The sequence below is a fragment of the Globicephala melas genome, chromosome 19, assembly GCF_963455315.2.
Source record: "Globicephala melas chromosome 19, mGloMel1.2, whole genome shotgun sequence".
NCBI classification, from domain to species: domain Eukaryota; kingdom Metazoa; phylum Chordata; class Mammalia; order Artiodactyla; family Delphinidae; genus Globicephala; species Globicephala melas.
The window spans coordinates 9,793,288-9,809,079 of NC_083332.1; the positions used below are offsets into that span (position 1 = coordinate 9,793,288).

The window sequence follows — 15,792 nt, forward strand, 5'->3', positions numbered from 1 at the left end:
GGAAATGTGATAATAAGAAGCGTATCATCTTTTCTTAAGTAATTTCTAAATCTGCTTAAGACGTTTTATTTATAAATTTAATTTTATTGCTCCTGGATTTTCCCCAGCATTTTTAAAAGACATTTTTATTTTATTATTTTTATTTTTTAATTTTTTGCCTGTGTCGGGTCCTAGTTGTGGCATGTAGGATCTTCGCTGAGGTATGCGGGATATTTCCGTTGCAGCACGAGGGGCTCTTCGTTGTGGCGTGCGGGCTTCTCTCTAGTTGCTGGGCGCAGGCTCCAGGGCTAGTAGTTTGCAGCACGCGGGCTCAATTGCCCCACGGTATGTGGGATCCTAGTTCCCCGACCAGGGATCGAACCGGCGTCCCCTGTATCGGAAGGCGGATTCTTTACCGCTGGACCACCAGGGAAGTCCCTCTCCCAGCATTTTATTATGAAAAACTTCAAATTTACAGGAAAGTTGAAAGAGGTGTACATGTGTTTACCGCTTAGATTCTACTAACATTTTACCATACTTGTCTAACCATATTTCTACTGACTCTAACTTTTAAATGCATTTCAAAGTAAGTTGCTGACATCAGTGCACTTTTCCTAAATAATTCAGCCTGCATATCATTAACTACAGTTCAATATTTGTTAGTGGTTTTTTGTTTGGTTTTGGCTTTTTTTGCTGCTTTTAATTTTCAGTATTAATAAGAAAGATTCTTCCACTCCCAAGATGGAAAGAAATTCATTCGTGGATTCTTCTAGTTGTTGTGTTTCTATTTTTACACAGGGATTTAGGGATTTCTGATTCATCTGCAGTTTATGCCGGTACATGGTGTGAGGACTGGATCCAATTTTATACATATATGTATACACACAGACACACACACACACACACACACAGGGAGTCTCTATTTTAAAAATATTTTTATTGAGATTTTTAAATTGAGATTTAATTCACATACCATAAAATTAACCCTTTTAATGTGTACAATTTAGTGGGTTTTAGTATTTCACGAAGTTGTGCAGCCATCATCGCTACAGTCTATATATGTACGTACCTATGTATGTATATATCTGTTTGCTTGTTTTTCTCCAAATGTCTATGTAGTCTCAGCGCCACATATTAAAAACTCCATCTTTCTGCCAGAGATTTGAGATGCTGCAGTTGTTAGTAAATTTCTGGGTGTTCGGGGGTCCAACTACGTTCCATTGGTCTGCTTGTCCATCTGTCTCGATGTGTGGGAATTCTTTGCTAACTACAGCCCTGGCCTAGGATTCTGGAGGGGGCGGGGGTGGGGGTGGGGAACGACGGACATGTGGCCACGCCTCTTCAAGGCCTTCAGTCAAGTTCTGTGACGAAGAAACCGTGCCCTATTCCAGCTCACCAACAGAGATAAAAGCTTTAATCCCCAGCGACTGAGAAAAAACCAACTGGGCAGGAAGATGGTCAGCAGGAAACCCTGGGAAGGAGAGGTACCAAGGATCAAGACACCCCCCCATTCTTGAGTCCCCCATCTCCTCTCCTGGCTCCCCAGCCCGGGGTGGGGGCCCGCCTCTTCTCTGGACGTCTCCCCCTTTCTGAGGGCTAGTGGACCCGGGCCAGGGACTGTCGCATCCAGCTCTCTGCCTAGGATTGCCCCAGGAAAGCACCTGCACAGCGTGGAGGAGGCACTCAGGGGTTTGGGAGGTGAGGCCAAGTGTGTCCAACGCCTGCCAAGCGAAGTCCTCGGGACTCACCACGAGCAGCCCGCTTTTCAAGGGATTTGTTTCAACCAAAAAGGGGCTTACTGTTTGCAGGCAGGAAGGGGGTCAAGAAAAAGAACTCCTCCCCCTAAGCCTAAGCTCCCAGGCCCCCTCCGAGAATCCCTGAGTCCCACTTCTCTTGCCGACCACGCCCCAGACACGCCCCGGCCACGCCTTCGAGGCCACGCCCCCTCGAGAACCCACCGCTTCCGATCGTGGCTCCAAGGTAGCTCATCTTATTCTTTTTTTTTTAAGGTCCTTCCTTCCTTCCTTCCTTCCTTCCTCCCTTCCCTCCTTCCGTTCTATTTTATTGAAGTATAGTTGATTTACATCCACTGAAGCTCTTCCGAGTCTGAGTCTCGGTCCTCTCTCAGACGCACCCCCCGACCCCATCCCCACCCCGCCCCTGCTCCTAAGACCTTCAGCTGTCTCTAAGCTCCTCCCCCCCTCAGAGCCCTCCCCTTCTCAGCTGCCACTGCTGTCCCTTTTGAGCTAAGTCCCCGCGGAGTCAGGCACCTGCACAGTGACCCCCTCGGAGTGGTACTCTGCGCCCACTGCCACGGAGAAACTTCGCACAAAAGCCTGCGGAGAAGGAGAGGGAGGGAGGGTCCCAGGGCCAAGAGCTTTCCCCGTGCAAACTCCTCCAGCCCGCCCTTGCCCCAGCGCCGTCCCTGATCCTAGAACACTCTACCGCCAGGAGGGGCCCCTCCCTCACGGCCCAAGTTCTCACCGTAACGCCTGAAAGCTTCCTTGCTCTAAGCCCTCCCTCTGTTCCCATACACTCACTCTCCGTTCCAGCCGGGCCAGTCTCTGAATTCCCTTTCTCCCACCTCATGGGTTCTCTTGACCCCTAGCCTCTGTTTCTCTTAAAAAACGAACGAAAAACCTGGCTTGTCCACTGGACTGTGCCCCAGATGTCTGTCTGAACTATTATTAGCCTCAGACTCAGGTGGCACATCACACACATGCAGGCAAGCCTTTCCCACCATAACCTTCAGTGCCGGAATTAAGGGCTACTGCAGGAATGCCAGCATGGCAGCCAGCCCTGGCCTGATCTGTGGGTCTGGGTACCTTGGTGGCTGTCAGTTACTGAAGATATGTTGATGAGGATACCTTTGCCCCTGGAGGAGGAAGCATCATTTGGAAGGTAGTCATTGCCAGGGAACAGAGAGTCCCAGTGATTTCCCCTCCTCCACCCCTTAGTCGCTGTCCTAATTTGAGAAAGATCAGAGAGACAGGGAAGAACTGGAAATGTGGATGGGACAGCTGGGGAATGGAAAAAGCCCGGAGGTTGGATGAGGGAAGATCCCGAGTGAAAGACAAAGAGACTGCGCCTTACCTGGTGACCATTTGGGGCAGGACGATCCTAGTCATCTGCAGGAGGAATGGAGAGGACCCTGTCTTTCCCTTTCCACTGCTTTCACCTGCCCAGACTCCTGCCCCTCCTCAAGTTCACTCCTATCCCCCTACCTTCCCTCAGGGAGTATTCCTCTAGCACTTCCTCTATGCCAGGCCCAGTTCTGGGGGACGCTGGGGACCACCGAGAGTGGTCAGAGCTCGCTGACCTTGGACCCAGTCCCTCCCAGCCCCGACTCATCTGGACCACAGACATCATGTTGCAGTTTATAACATCCAAGAATTTCTGGGGGAAGAAAATGGAACCAATCAGTTCTTCCCTTCACCAGCCCTGCCACAACTCTGATATTTTCTAGTTTACTTTTCTTTTAATATGGAACACATTTTTTTTGTGGTACGCCGGCCTCTCACTGTTGTGGCCTCTCCCGTTGCGGAGCACAGGCTCCGGACGCGCAGGCTCAGCGGCCATGGCTCACGGGCCCAGCCGCTTCGCGGCATGTGGGATCCTCCCGGACGGGGGCACGAAGCCGCGTCCCCTGCATCGCCAGGCAGACTCTCAACCACTGCGCCACCAGGGGAGCCCCTGGAACACATTTTTAAAACGTAGCTTCTACTAGAATTTAAAATGCACATAAACTTTGACACATCAACTCCGCTCTGGAAATTTATTCCTTTCTAAGATACTCACACATGTGGGAACTGCATATGTCCAAAGATATTCATCGCAACACAATTTGTAGTCACATATACTAGGAAACACCCTGAATGCCCATCGATACTGAGATGACTAAATAAACACAGGGTAGCCAATGGATGGATCACTGCGCACCAGGTAAAAAGAATGGGTCAGCTAATTATTCTGATTAGAATAATCCCCAAGATACATGCCTACCTGTGAAAGGTAAAGTGCAGAACAATAGGCTGCCGCCATCTGGATAAAAGATCCAGGTACATACTTCTCTATGCACAGAGAAAAAAAACTACCACATTTTAAATCGGGGGTCACTTTGGGGGGCTAGGATTGGAGGGAGAAGGGAAATTTTCACTTTCATTTCATAAACTTCTCTCTTTGGATTTTTTGATCAGTAAAGATTTTTATAAATGTATACCATACACATACCAAAGTGCATAAATCTTTAGTGTGAAAAATGAACACAAATCTTTAGCCTCTACCCACATAAAGAAAGTATTGACAGTTTCCCAGATTCTTCATCTCCTGCAGTCATTACGCTTGCCTCTTCCCCAGTTAACCACCGTCTTGACCTCTAACACACTCTAGAAGAGTTTTGTTCCGTTCTGAACTTCATTTAAGTGGAATCATTGAGTATGTATCCTTTTATCTCTGGCTTTGTCTGCTAAACACTATGTTTATAAGATTCTTCCGTGTTATGTGTAGCAGAAGTTCATTCATGTTCACTGCTATAATTTTGCATCGTATGAAGGCGGCATGCTTTATTTCTCTAATCAACCCACTCCTGGGCATATATCCAGAGAAAACCACAATTCGAAAAGATACACGCACCCCAATGTTCATAGCAGCACTCTTCACGATAGCCAAGACATGGAAACAACCTAAATGTCCATTGACAGAGGAATGGATAAAGAAGATGTGGTACATGTATACAGTGGAATACCACTCAACCATAAAAAAGAATGAAATAATGCCATTTGCAGCAACATGGATGGACCTAGAGATTATCATACTAAGTGAAATAAGTCAGACAGAGAAAAACAAATATCATATGATATCACTTATATGTGGAATCTAAAAAGATGATACAAATGAACTTATTTATGAACCAGAAACAGACTTGCAGACTTTGAAAACAAGCTTATGGTTACCAAAAGGGAAAGGAAGGGGGGAAGGATAAATTAGGAGGCTGGGATTAACATATATACATTACTACATATAAAATAGATAAACAACAAGGTCCTACTGTATAGCACAGGGAACTCTACTAAATATTCTGTAATAACCTAAATGGGAAAATATTCTGAAAAAGAATGAATATATGTATATGTATAGCTGAATCACTTTGCTGTACACCTGAAACTAACACAATATTGTAAATCAACTACACCCCAGTATAAAATAAAAATTAAATTAAAAAAGATTTAAATTCCAAAAAAAAAAAGGAAGAATTCCAGTTGCTCCACATCCCCAACAACACTTGGCACTGACAATATTTTTAGCGTTAACCATTTCAGTGGCTGTGTAGTTGTAGCTCACTCTGGTTTTAATCTGCAGCACCCTAATAAGAATGAGGTTTATTTCTTAAAAGTTCAGGGCAGGGCTTCCCTGGTGGTGCAGTGGTGAAGAATCCACCTGCCAATGCAGGGGACATGGATTGGAGCCCTGGTCTGGTAAGATCCCGTGGAGCAACTAAGCCCGTGCGCCACAACTACTGAGCCTGCGCTCTAGAGCCCGTGAGCCACAACTGCTGAAGCCTGTGCGCCTAGACCCCGTGCTCTGCAACAAGAGAAGCCACCGCAGTGAGAAGCCCACACACTGCAACGAAGAGTAGCCCCTGCTCACGGCAACTAGAGAAAGCCTGCGCGCAGCAATGAAAACCCAATGCAGCCAGAAATAAATAAAATAAACAAATTTATTTTATTAAAAAAGGCTAAAAAAAAAGTTCAATGCAGCAAGAAGATATAACAATTATAAAGATATACAGACCTAACAACAGAGCCCCAAAATATGTGAAGCAAAACACCATATACAAAAAACTCTAAATGGATCAAAGTCCTAAATGTAAGAGCTAAAATTACAAAACTCTTGAAAGAAAACAGAGGAAAAGCTTTATGACATTGGGTTCGGCAATGATTTCTCGGATGATACTAAAAGCACAAGCAGCAAAAGAAAAATAGATAAACTGTACTTCATCAGAATTAAAACCTTTTGCACATTAAAAGATACTATCGGGCTTCCCTGGTGGCGCAGTGGTTGAGGGCCCGCCTGCCGATGCAGGGGACACGGGTTCGTGCCCCGGTCCGGGAAGATCCCACGTGCCGCAGAGCGGCTGGGCCCGTGAGCCATGGCCGCTGAGCCTGCGCGTCCGGAGCCTGTGCTCCACAACGGGAGAGGCCACAGCAGTGAGAAGCTCGCGTACCACACACACACAAAAGAGATACTATCAACACAGTGAAAAGGCAACTTGCAAATTGGCAGAAAATTTACAAATCATTCATTTGATAAGGGATTAATAACCATAATATATAAAGAGCTTCTACAACTCAAACACCAATGGGTCAAAGAAGAAATCACAAAGGAAACTTAAAAATACTTTGAGGCAAATGAAAATAGAAATTAAAACACAACATACCAAATTTACATTTATCTAGATTGGCTAAGAAAAAAAATACTGAAATTACTAAAATCAGAAATGAAAGTGGGACATTACTACTGATTCCACAGAAATAAAAAGGATTATAAGAGAGTACTATGAACAACTGTACACCTATAAATTGGATAATCTAGATGAAATAGATAAGTTCCTAGAAACACAAAACCTACTATGACTCAATCAGGAAGAAATAGAAAATCTGAATAGACCCATAACTAGCAAGGAGATTGGACTAATAATCAAAAATTTCCCCAGAAAGAAAATTCCTGGACAGATGACTTTGCTGATGAATTCTACCAAACATTTAAAGAAGAACTAATGCCAATTCTTCTCAAACTCTTCCAAAACATTGAAGAGGAGAGAACACTTCTTAACTTATTCTATGAAGCCAGCATTGCCCTGATACCAAAGTGAAAGACACTACAAGAAGGGAAGTCTACAGACCAGTGTCCCTCATGAACATTGACACAAAAATCCTCAACAAAATGCTAGCAAATTGAATTCAACAGCATATTAAAAGGATTCTACACCATGACCAAGTGGGATTTGTTCCTAGAATGCAAGGATGGTTTGAGATACAAAACTTGACTAATGTAACACCACACATTAACAGAATAAAGAAAAAAATCACGTGATCACCTCAATTGATGCAGAAAAGTATTTGACAAAATTCAACACCTTTCATGATTAAAACATTCAATAAACTAGGAATGGAAGGAAACTATCTCAACATAATGAAGATATGAATAATGCACATAAAATAATACATATAATAATATAAAAAGCCCACAGCTAACATCACACTCAATGGTGAAATACTGAAAGCACTTCTTGCTTTTGCCATTTCTATTCAACACAGTACTGGAAGTTCTAGCCAGAGCAACTAAGCAAGAAAAGAAGTCAAAGGTATTCAAACTGAAAAGGAAGAAGTAAAATTATCTCTGTTTGCAGATGATATGATCTTACATGTAGAAAATCTTAAAGATTCCACAAAAGAAGTGAAAACTAATAAGCAAACTCACAAAGAAGTGGGATACAAAATCAACACCAAAAACTCAGTTGCATTTCTCTACATGAACAATGAACAACCCAAAAGTGAAGTTATGAAAACAATTCCATTTGCAATAGCATCAAAAAGAATAAAAGAATAAATACACTTAGGAATTAACTTAACCAAGGAAGAAAGACATATACTGAAAACTATAAAACATTACTGAAAGATACTAGAGAAGAGATACAAATTGGAAAGACATCCCATATACATGGGTTGGAAGACTTAATATTGCTAAGATGTCAGTACTACCCAAAGTGATCTATAGAGTCAGTGCAATCACTATCAAAATCCTAACAGCATTTTTGCAGAAATAGAAAAACCCAGCCCAAAATTGATATGGAATCTCAAGGGACCCTGAGATTAGCCAGACCAATCTTGCATCATCATTTCCACTTCTGGGTATATGCCCAAAAGAATTAAAAGCAGGTACCCAAACAGATATTTGTACACCAACAGTTCATAGCAGCATTATTCACAGCAGCCAAAAGGTGGAAACAACCCAAGTGTCTATCAACAGATGAAGAGGTAAACAAAATGTGGTATACACATATGATGGAATATTATTCAGCCTTAAAAAGGAAGAAAATTGGGACACATGCTACAACATGGATGAACCCTGAAAATATTATGCTAAATGAAATAAACCAGGCACAAAAGGACACATATTGTATGATTCCACTTACATGAGGCACCTAGAATAGCCAAATTCATAGAGACGGAAAGTAGAATGGTGGTTTCCAGGACCTGTGGGTAGGAAGGAATGGGGGGGTGGGCGTTACTGTTTAATAGGTAAAGAGTTGAAAAAATCCTGGAGGTGGCTGGTGGTGGTGTTTCACAACAATCTGAATGTACATAATACCCCTGAACTGTACACTTCAATATAGTTAAAAATAACCAAATTTAAGTTATGTATATTTGCCATAACTTCAAAATAAAGAAAATAAAAAGAATGACGTTCTGATACTTGCTAACAACATGGATGAAATTGAAAACATTACGCTATAAGCCAGACACAAAAGGAAAACTATTCTATGATTTCACTTGTATGAGGTATCTAGAATTAGCAAGCTCACGGAGACAGGAAGGAGAGATAGATGCTACCAGGGGTGGGGAATAGGGAAGAATGTCGGGATACTGCTTAACAGGACCAGAGTTTCTGTTTGGGATGATGAAAAAGTTCTGGAAACAGATAGTGGTGACAGCTTTACAACACTGTGAATGTATTTAATGCCACTGAGTTGCACACTTTAAAATGGTTAAAATGGCAAGTTTTATGTTACATATGTTACAATTCTTTAAAAAAAAATCTATGCTATTTCCATTATCTTGGTTACATGTGGACCTCATTACATTATCTATTATTTCTCTTGCTTTCAATCACGATTTTTCTTCTAATATTCCTGGTTGTATTTTGTTGAGTGCTGGATATTTAATATTTAAAAATCGTATTGCTAATTCGAGTCCCTGGACTACATCGTTTTTCTCTAAAAATGGTTTGGTTTGGTTTTGCTTCTCCCCGGCAGCTAAACTAGGGGGCGCTAAAATATAAGATCAACTTAATCCCGACGGGAATCGAAATCATTTAAAACCTGGCTTCAGTTCCTATGAAACCTACTTTACCCTAACTCCTGGATTATAGTTTTCAGGATCCCAGCCTAAAGCCTGGGATATTTTCCAAAGCTTTGCACTACATTATTTGTTGCAGCTCGCACACTATGTTGAAAGCTCTGCTTTGCCTCTTAAACGCTCATCCACTTTGAAGGGAAATGTTGCTTCAAATGTCAGATTCCCCCCTCTTGGATTCTTTCTTCTCTCAAATCTTGGTGCGACAATTCCTCATTGCCTTAGTAGTTTGATGCCTTCAAACAGTTATTTTTACTTTTTTTTTTTTTTTTTTTTTTTTTTTGCTGCACGGGGGCGTCTCACTGTTGTGGCCTCTCCCGTTGCGGAGCACAGGCTCTGGACGCGCAGGCTCAGCGGCCATGGCTCACGGGCCCAGCCGCTCCACGGCATGTGGGATCTTCCCGGACCGGGGCACGAACCCGTGTCCCCTGCATCGGCAGGCGGACTCTCAACCACTGCGCCACCAGGGAAGCCCCCAAACAGTTATTTTAAAAATATTTTATCCAGCTCTCCTAATCGTTCTCATTTGCAGGGTTAGTCTTAAACCACAACTTCCTCTAACACCGGAGGCAGAATACACAGACTGCCTCTCTTTACATTTTCTAAAATGGGCCTATACATTACTTTTTTTTTTTTGCGGTACGCGGGCCTCTCACTGTAGTGGCCTCTCCCGTTGCGGAGCACAGGCTCCGGATGCGCAGGCTCAGCGGCCATGGCTCACGGGCCCAGCCGCTCCACAGCATGTGGGATCTTCCCGGACCGGGGCACGAACCCGTGTCCCCTGCATCGGCAGGCGGACTCTGAACCACTGCGCCACCAGGGAAGCCCTACGCATTACTTTTGAAATAATAATATGTAAAATCTAAAAGCCGTCCTGATCTCCTATTCTGTCTATGTCTAATAATAATGGCCCACATTCATGGAGCACACAACTTAGGCTTAGGTGCATCATTTTATCCCATTGTCATATCAGCCCTGCGAGGTCAGCAAAAATATGGATTCCCATTTTATAGATATGAAACTGAGGCACTGACTTTCCCACGTGGCTCATTTCCCCTTAAAGTTAGCAGACTCAACCTGAACAGTGGTCCCCGTTGGGCACGGCAGAAGGGCGCCCCACGGAAGGAGAGGCCTCCTTCACGCCCTAGACATCGTAGATTTGTGGCTCTCAAAACAATGAACAAAGCTAGTGTGCTGCGCCGGGTTTTCCAACAGAGGGAGCCGTGTGAGGCGGAGGCACCCGCGGACTAGTACTCGGTTTTACTCACTTGGCGAAGTCCTCACAGTCGAGCAGTTTCCTCAAGCCAGGTACGTATTGCTTGCCCACACTATTTACTGAGTGAGAGGGGACAAATTGTTTGTTTCACTCCAACGGTCCCTGGGAGACGGGGTAGGGGCAAAAGGGAGGGCGACCACAGAGAGTTCCGGGTTAGGGTGAGCACGGGGGCAGTTGAGGGCAGCGCTCCTCCCAACAGGCACAGGGACGTACTCAGTACTCCGATCTCCAGGTCCTTCAGTCCTGCCGCAATGGCCTCGTAGATCTCCAAGCCTCCGGTGAAATCCACCTGGATGACTCGTGTGCTTTTGCCATGAAGCCTCTCTGGGAAGGGCAGTGGGAGCCAGGCCCTTAGCTGGAATCTGGTCCGACCTCTGCCCCCGTCCCTGTTCAGCCCCAGCCCCTACATGATGGCCCCAGATGCATAGATAGCTAGCTCCCCGCAAGCGCCTCGGCCACCTACAGACCTCGTCCGGGATCACGCCCCAGCCACGCCCCCAGCCACGCCCCCGTCTAGCCCCAGCCCTTGACCCAGAACTTAACCCGCTCCCCTCTTCCCCTCCTCACCTATCGCCTTTGCCTCGTGCTCCAACTTGCTCAGGTCTCGACTGATGAGGACGATGTTCAGACCTCTCCCGGCGAGCTGCAGGGGATGCATTCATTTATTTATTCACGAAAGCCACAAATATTTACTGCTTGCTGACAGGGTGCTACAGTGTTATCGGCACTGTGGATGCAGAGGTGAACAAAAGAGAAATACGAAAGTCTGCCCTCCTGGAGCATGCATTCTGGGGAAAGACTATTCCAGACAGAACACCAAGTGCAAAGGCCCTTGCACAACGGCTGGCAGCTTCGAGGACGCCATACAGTCCAGTGTGCACTGAATGAAGTGGCCGGTTGTACAGGAGCCCAGATCATGGAGCCTCGAATGCCCCAGTAAAGACTCTGGCTTTTATTCTCAGTGACATAAGAATCCAATAATTTTTATACCTTCCTTCCTTCATGCATTTATTCAAAATGTGTCTATTGAGCCCTTGCTCTTTGCTGGGCGGTGCTGGGGACAAAGCATGCCCAAGATAGACCCAGTCTCACTCAGCAGCCAGAGGGTTCTCTCTGAAATACAAACCCGTTCCTGCCTTCCCCTACTCAGAACCTGCCTTGACTCCCCAGTGTCTCTGAGATAAAACTACACTCCTCACCGTGGCCTCAAGTGGCCTGGCTCCGGCCTGAGTCTTCAGCTGTCTCTCCTGCCGGTGGCCCTCTATGGGAATCCAGGCACAGCAGATAGTTCATCTAGTCCCAAGATCGCCACCTGAATTTTCCTGCCTCTGGGCCTTTGCACATGCTGCTCCTTTTGCCTTGAATGCCCTTCTGCTTGAAACAAGGTCAGCCAGTATCTGTGGAGTTTGGCTGCATATCTGACCCTCTCAACCTGCCTGTCTGAGGGTGACATGTTATGTGGGACTGAGCATCCATCAGCTTTGGAGGGGGGGCTGGGCACAAACATCTCAACAGCTCCAGCGTCTGAGAGGTTGATGCTGTGAAGGGCATTTATTCATTCAACAAACATTTGTCCAGAATCTGCTCGTGCCTGGGCTTGTGCTAGGTGGGGCTGACCAGCACAGCCACAGCCCTGCCCTCTTGGGGCTCACAGGGCAGTGCTGGGACAGACCGGTCCCCAGATGGCAATGACTCAGAGTGGCCATCACTACCGGCTGACGTGCATCCAGACGCAAGTTCTCTCCCTTTCCACCAGGGTTGCCTTTCTATTCATGCACTAGCCTCCCCTCCCTCCTTGTCCACTCAAGGCCATCACTCCAGCTTTCTCCCATCTTCCCCCTTCATCAAAACCCCTCCCTCTTCTGGATGATTCCCATCAGCAGGAAATCCTACCAGAATCTCTCTCATTTTCTCTGTTCAGGCATTGGCCCATTTCTCATCACACCACCGCAGTTGACTCAGCATTCTAAGAGAGGATTGTTTATCCTGGCTCTCTTACCATACCCTCTGGTACCCAATCCAATCGGTCTCCCACCCCCGCCACGCCACCCAAACCACTCTGGTCACCGATAACTTCCATGATGGTAAACCCAGTGCTGTATTCTCAGCACCTCCCAACAGCAACTGACACATTCAGCACCCCCTCCTCCTGGAAACATTCTTTTCCGTGGCTTCCAAGACCTCTCTTCCAAGCCTGGTTTCCCCCCCATTCTCAGTTCTTGTGCCTTCTCATCTTCTGTACCTCTTAACTTTGGGTGCTCCAGGGAGCACTCTGGGGTGATTCAGACTGTGCTCCCCTTCTCCATCAACACCCACTACCACAGGCGCCTCATCTAGTCTCATGACTTTAAATGAGATCGTTATGTTGATGATGCTTCCACTTATATCTCCACCCCAACCTCCCCTCTGAACTCCAGAATGGCATTTCCAACTTCTGGAACTTCTCAACTTGGATACCTAATTGGTATCTCAAACTTGGAATGTCCAAAACGAGACTCCCTCCTGTTTCCCCCAAACTTGGTCCTCCCCTCAGTTCAACTCCATCTCAGTAACAGCAGCTGCATTTTTTGACGTATTCTGGTCAAAAATTTTATAGTAATTTATTTTAGGAGGCCAGCATTACCCTAATACCAAAAACCAAACAAAGATATTACAAGAAAAGAAAACTATAAACTAATATCTCTCATAAACTTAGACACAAAAATTCTCAACAAAATATTAGTAAATCAAATCCAGCAACATAGAAAAAGGATAATCAATAATCACCAAGTGGGGCTTAGTGCAGGAATGCAGGGTTGGTTCAACATTTGAAAGATCAATTGATGTAATGTACTCTATAAACAGAGTAAAGAAGAAAAACCATATGATCACCTCAACAATCACAGAAAAGTTACTTAACAAAAGTCAACCTCCATCCATGATAAAAACTCTCAGCAACCTAGGTATAGAAAGGAACGTCCTTAACCTTATAAAGGTTACATAAATACATACACACATACGTACATTTTAAAAACCTACGGCTAACATTATTTTTAATGGTTGAAAACTGAATGCTTTTCCCCTAAGATCAGGAACAAGGGACGATGACGTTCACGCTTACCACTCCTCTGAACATCCTATTTAATTTCCTGGGCAGTACAATAAAGCAAGAAAAAGAAATAAAAGGTATACAGATTGGAAAGTCAGAAATAAAATTGTCTCTTACACAGATGACATGACTGTCTACATAGAAAATCCCAAGAAATCCACAAAAAGACTACAAGAATGAAGAGCTGAGTTTAGCAAGGTTTCGGGTTACAGGGTCAGAAGTTTGGAGTCATACTCCACATCCAATCTTTTTAATAAATCTTGTCAGCACTACCTTCAAAATCAATCCAAAATCCAAGTACTTCTTATGCCTCTATGCTGTCATCCTGGTGTAAGTCATCAAGATCTCTTGCTTGGACTTTGCAAGAGCTTTTTAGCTGATCTCCCTGCTTCCATCCTCACCCTCCTATAGTATCGCATCCCTCTTCAGAACCCATGTCACTCAGTAAATGTTAAAGTCTCCACCATAACCTACCAGATTCCCCATGATCTGCCCTGAAATTGCATCTTTGCCCTCGTCTCCTACTGTTCCCCTCTCCCTTTCATTCTGATACAATCACAGTGGCCCCATTCCTGCTTCTCCAACAAGCAATGCTTCCTACCTCAGGGCCTTTGCACTGGCAGTTTCTTCTCCCTGGAAATTCCTTCTCCCAGTTATTCACAAGACTCCCTCCCTCACCTCCTTCTGTGCTTTGCTCAGTGCTGCCTTCTCAGTGACACTTCTAATTATCCTATATAAAAATTGGAACGTGCACATCCCCAGGGCTCCCTGTTCTCTTTCTTCATTTATTTTTCTCCTTAACTCTTACAACCATTTGATACACTATACGCTTCATTTGTTTATCTTATTTACACCGGTCTCCCCTCACTTCAACATAAGCTTCATGATGGCAAGGTCTTTTGATTTTTTTGAATCTATTTTGTTCACTGCTGTACCCCTGGCACCTAGAAGATGCCTGGCACGTGGAGGGGGTATATAAATACGTTTTGAATGAATAAATCAGGGCAATGATGGGAGAACATCAAGGGTCTGTAGAAGCCCAGTGTAAACACCCACCCCCACCCTGGGGAGCAGAGGGAAGGCTTCCTGGAGGAGAGGACGTCTGAGGGAACCAGATAAAGCACACAATTCTCAGTCTAATAGGGTTAGCTGACAACAGACAGACAGGAGAAGCTCTCCCACCACACACGCCAAGCCCTGGCTCACCTCATGTGCATAAGCCTTGCTGATGCCGTTGGTGGCTCCTGTCACCACTAGAAAGAGGGCAGGAGGGAAGCACCCCCAGATCCAACCCCCTATCATCCCCTCCACTGTCCCTCTTGTCCCTTTTTGCACCTTTTCTGGGACCCTCCTTCACTGAAGCCCAACCCCTACTGGTTCGAGAATTTCATGCATTCCATGCCTCCCTTGCCCTAGTTGCTCCAGCCTTCACCTGTCTTTCTTCCAGGAGTCCCTGGCCTCTGCCCTGATTAGGGACCCTCACCTGTCATCTGTCTTCGTTCTTGCTGTCCCCACCCCTACCTGCCTGGCTCGGAGCCCTCCTTCCTCACCTGCCCAGGCTCTGTGCGCCCGGAGCCAGGGCTTGCCCCGGCGTGCCTGGGCAGCAGGTAAACATAGACTGTGTAGCTCGCCCCCCAAGTCGCCCACAGCAGCAGGCACGTGGCGGTAACCCTCCCCGCACTCTCAGCACATCCCAATCCGACTCCATCACAGCCCCAGCTAACAAGTCATCCAACCTAGGGCCAACGAGGCTTTCTTTGGGAGCAGCTATTTCAAGCCTGGCCTGACTACTCCGCCTTAGCCCCGCCCACACTGCTAGTCAAGAATTCCGCCCCGCCCCTCACTCTAGCCACGCCCATTGGGGGGTTTCATTTTAACCAGTAGCCTCGCCCATCGGTCCTAGCACCGCCCCTATCTAATTGGGCCACAGTTGGGCTTAATGTCTGTCCTGAATCCCTGCAGAGCAGGTGTACGTCCAGTCTCCCCTCAGCCCACAGAGCTGGGCAAAGGGTGCCCACAGATGACCACCGTTTGGGTCACTGAACTCAACCTAGATGCTGCTGGGGGCCAGAACTGATAATAGCGATCAGTCGCTAGAGGGTTTTGTCAGTGCACAGTTTGTCTGAAGAACCTGACCTACAGGTTATCTGCTTGGGCAGTGTAGAAGCCAAAGCCCTTACAGCGGCTTTACGTGACCTTCCTCCTCGTTCCTCTTTTGCAAGTTCTATATTTTTTTTCACTTGTTCTTAGTATTTATCATTTAATAATAATAAACTATAATTATTATTTATTATGGATGTTATTTAATAATAATA

General features: G+C 45.6%; 1 pseudogene; it reads right to left on the minus strand.

Annotated features, from left to right (window-relative positions):
• Nucleotides 1–1,216: 1,216 nt before the first annotated feature.
• LOC115862306 (very-long-chain 3-oxoacyl-CoA reductase-B-like) lies at nt 1,217–15,215 on the minus strand (annotated as a pseudogene).
• Nucleotides 15,216–15,792: the final 577 nt, after the last annotated feature.